The following is a 5,029-nucleotide window of genomic DNA, read 5'->3' on the forward strand; positions in this document are numbered from 1 at the left end:
GAGTTCTGAAATGCAGCCAGGCAAATGTTAGGATTTTCATTAGGATTTAATCCCACACCTGCCCAGAGATGATCCCCCACAGTTCTCGGTTCCACTCTCTGGGCCTTTTCTGCTTTGAGCAGTCCCTCTTTCTTCATGAAAGTGAGCACATGTTTGCATCTGAGTAGTCTGCTAAGCCTCCTAGTTGCTTGAAGAAATTTTGAGATCCATTGAGAAATGTCTCTGTGTCTTTTAGTTTAAAATGTCAATGTTCGTACCTATTAAAACTTTATGGGTTTATTGTGAATCTTACTGGGATTCACTCTATTAAACAAAAGATAACCCATTAATTTCTCCAAAATAAGCTCTTCTTTACCTTGGGCTTTTGTTGAGGAGGCTGTGGAACAATATCCTAAGCCTCTTACAAACTTTATCGTTTGATTGAGTAGATCTGAGTGTCACAGACTTATTATTCTATTTTAGAGGGCCTTCATCTAACTGATTAGCATTCCAAAGCGCCTCCTTTGACTTTCCGAAGTATAATCAAAGAATTTTAAAGTTACATCTTTGGCTTTATCTTTGGACCATAATTTCCTGGCAGTGCCTTGAATCAACCTGTGTTCAAAAGTCCCTTCATAATTTTAGCACCCTTTGCCATCTGTAGAGGCTGAGAATTTTCAAAGTCATCAAATCTATTATTTTCCACTTATTTGACTTTTGATACAGGGCAGACAACCACAAGCAGGTATGAAAGATAAAAACCTTTTTGTGTCTACAAATTATCTTAACCAAAACTTCTCAACAAGTAATTGCTGAGCATTAGCTTTGTGTTATGACACTTACTCTCTCATATAAAAAGAGAGACAATGTATTTACTCTCAGAATGGCTACATTACATTGGAGGTAAACAGATAATTAAAAAAATGCTTTTTAAAAATATTTTAATGAATGAATCAGAGCAATGAGCTAGCAATGAGTGGTATCCTCTGGTTCAGCTAGGATAGTCTGAGAATGGATGTGATGGCTCAGTGCAATTAGAAAAGGCCTGTCTTTGAGATGTCATTTGATCTAATTAATAAAGAAGCCATGTAATGATCTTATAGATAAATAGCAGCATGTGCAAAGGTTCTGAGCTGGGAAGAGACTGGCATATTTGGAAAAACAAAAAGGTTCCGATATAGTTTTCCTGTGTAGATGTGACTTAGATGTGGGATTAAAATAAAAAATAAATCTAATATTTTTACCCAAGAGGACAAATTCAACTGATAATTTAATAAAATTGTAATTTAGTAGCATTTTGATTTCCCATAAATTCTTCTGTGCTATGAAATTATTTGGTTACAGTTTATCTTAATATACTTTTCCTTCGTTTCACTGAATCTCAAAGCATTTTAATTTGCGTATGGTATCGCTACGACTGGTATCACAAAAGTATGTTCAGCTATGTAAGTTGTCCAATATTCTTTCCTAGATGTGGCACTTTCCACCACTTATATCTCCTACAGTATATAGTCTCTGTTTATATCTGACAAGGCAGAGACCTTGAAAATGGAAAGTTGGATTATCACAGTAATAAGTTCTGGAATGACTGTTTTAATGTTTCTTTTGTAATAACTTGTAAACGTTTGTGTGAATGCACTAGAACTATTTTTCCCGAAAAAAAGACTGTGACCTTTTACTATTCGGCCTTTAACTGTATATATCTTTCCTGATCTTAGATTTTATTATGCTCCTGCCTCCAAGAGACACACGACATAATGCTCACACTCACAAGCATAGACCCAAACCATAAATAATATTGTTTGCTATTTGAAAGGGAGCACAAAGAACCATAAGGCTGAGATGGGAAGATTCCCACAGGAGTCTAAAAGAACATAGTAGGATGAATGCACATATTTCTCACTACTTCTTTCCAAATATATGTTTCTGCTTGGTCAGTGTTGGCTTTCTCTAATTTCTGCAAACACACACATGACTATTTAAAAAATCACATTAAGTGTGTGGGTAATTAAGGGTAAGCAGATGGCCGTTCATAGTTTTTATAATGTTTAAATTGTATTTTGATTCATCCATGTGGCTATAAATTTCCATATTCCACATTAAAGCATGGGCCAAAAAAAAAAAAAAAAAGCCATTAGCTGCACTTACTGAGCCCATAAAAAATTAACACATAAACCTAGAGAACATAATTGTCAAATTATTTATGGAACTCTCCTCAGCATTAATATTTTAAGGCTGTCGTCTATATATTTCCAATGATGTCTATGTAAATCTGGCAGCTGATGAAATGAATCGACCCAATTAGAAAATATAAAAATTGTTTACCAAGTCCCATATCGCTGAAAATAATATATTAAGATCGTTGCAGGACAAGGGTTATTAGTGTAGATTTTGACTTACTGGGCATTGAAGTAGAGGAAGAGTTTGTGGGTATCGGGATTTAGAAACAAACAAAGGCTTAGTAATATTTGTATATGATCAAGGTTGAGTTTTATATAGTTATCACTTCTTGGAATAAAGTCTTAAAACTCCAGAAGACCAAGAAAAAACAATAGAAGGCATCAAGGTTTTAAAGAATATTTTAACACCCCAAGGGTAAGATGCCATTCATGGACTACTGCATAAGTAAAACCAGAAATTCAGGGAAGGGAAGGAAATTCTGATTAGCACGTTCCTTTTTGCAAGGGCTGTAACTGGAGTCAGAGTACAGAAACCTGAAAGTGTGACCTATGAGTTAAATCCATTTCTGCTAGCTGGAACTCTGAGGTACTTAAAAGGAAGTATTAATTATGACAAGGAAATTTTTAGAAAAAAAATAGAGAGCTGACTAACCAACTGGCCTAGTGAACCCCTAGTTTTAGCAAAGAGTATCTGTATTCTTATCTCTTTTTTCCAGGGTCATGGGTAAAGCCCACAGTTTTTCTCTTTTGAGTTCACCAAGGAAAAGATCTTTGCAATGCATTTCGGTTATTCTTCATTTTATGTCTTAAACATTATAGAGGTGCACTGCTCTTCAAGGTGTCATTTCCAAAGTCCTTCTCTTGATTTAGGTATCACATTCAAAAAAAGAATTTCATAATGGGAAAGAAAGACTAATTTTGGCTCTCAGATTTTGGAGGTCAAAAAGAGCCAAATATTTTTCAAAAAATAATTACCTTTCACCCTAGCTATCAAACTTTAGGGTTAAAATAAGTTATTGGTATAAATCTAAGGTTATCAAGTTGTGGGATGGTGGGGGTTTTTTTTGCATTTTTTTGTACATCATTGGAGTGACAATATAAGTTCTTGTCTAAACTAGGGGCATTTTTTAAGAGCAAAAGGGGGAAGGACTGATGCCCAGCCAGCCAGGACATCAGGACAACACGGGTAAGTGAAAACTGCCCGTGGCCAAGCAAACACAGGGGTGCCCTAAACAGAGGCGCTCCCTCCTTTTTCATGGTTATTCTGCTGCCTAATGCTTGTGGAACCATTCTAAGTGACATCTCAATCTAAAATCTATTTGTAACCCGGCAGCTTCTCTCCTTCTTATTATCTGTGTTTTTCCCCCTCAGGTAAGCATATCATAGAAACGCAATAACCGTTCATGGGTAGCATCCTTTAGCACTTTCAACTTTCCCTTTCTGTTTGATTAGAAAACAGATGTATTTTCTACCAGACTAAATTTACTTGTGTTCAGTTGCCTTTTAAAAAAAAAATCACTGGAAACAGAAATACTTGGTTGCATATTTTCTTTATTTACAAAGTGCTGGAAATGGAGCACTCCTTGAATTTCTATAAGAAGATAAAAACAAATATTTATATTTCCACATACTTGAAATTCTGTCACCATCCTCCTAAGTGCAAATCTCAAAAATGTCCCTTTGTTCTTTTAAAAGTTAATAATGTGAAAATCTTGGCCTCAGCATCTCTGGAGACAGAGTGAGAAATGACTCATTCAAAAATTTACATTGATCTCTCACCCAAATATATTCTGACTGATAACATTGATTTCCCTTTCCTTTATAAATGTATTATTCAGTCAAAAGAGATTTCTTGACATGTTAATAGTGAATTCCTGCAGTCTGCTTGAATATTATTGTTCAAATATCATTTTGTTAATAATAAATATACTTATTTGTGTATTGTCTTTTGATGAATACTTCGCTCTGTTTGCTGCACTTTTAAGCAGGAAATAAATGAGCCTTCTCAGAATCTCTGTGGTGACAGAAGAGAAATTATACACGAAGAGTAGCTTCAGCCCTGAGTTCACCCATTAGAGTTGCAAGTAGATACTATAATATTCTAACCCCTTTCCAAATTTAAGCATATGAAAAAATCAGAAGCCAATTAAATGCATATATCTAACTGGCAACTGTGAACAATTATACATAGAGCCACTATTTGAAATATGAATTTAAGTTGGAGCATTTAGTTCCAAAAATATGCATCTTGCTTGGCTGGTGTGCCTCAGTTCGTTGAGCTTTGTCCTATGACCAAGAGGTTGCCTGTTCGATTCCCAGTTGGGCACATCCTTGGGGCTGTGGGCTCCATTCCCTGTATGGGGCATGCGAGAGGCAGCCAATCAATGTTTCTCTCTCATCAGTGTTTCTATCTCTCCCTCTTCCTTCCTCTCTCTCTTAAAAAACACACAAAAATATGCATCTCATTTTGAATTAGCAGTTTATATTGATTAGAGGGATTTTATTAAGAGATATGGATATAATAAAACTCCTCAAAGAAATCTGCTGAAATTTGAGTGAGATCAAACAGATGGATAGAAACGGGAAAGGCTTTGGGGCAGTGATACCATGGAAAATGGCTGGAGATTTGGACATGGTTCCCTCTGGGGAAAGTGAAACCTCGGCTGTTACCCAAGTTGGGAGTGGTGCAAAAGCACCTCGCGGAGATGTGGCTCTAACACAGACCTCTGTGTGTCCTACATGTGTGACAGCAACGGGAAATGTGAGGGGTCTGGGGACTGTGCGCAGAGGCGAGGAAACAATCTCCATTTGGCCGATTCCCCAGAGAATGTGCCAAACCCCCTGTGATTCAGAAAACATTATGTGGAGGG

This window comes from Miniopterus schreibersii, assembly GCF_964146895.1.
Source record: "Miniopterus schreibersii genome assembly, chromosome: 14".
In the NCBI taxonomy this organism is placed as follows: domain Eukaryota; kingdom Metazoa; phylum Chordata; class Mammalia; order Chiroptera; family Miniopteridae; genus Miniopterus; species Miniopterus schreibersii.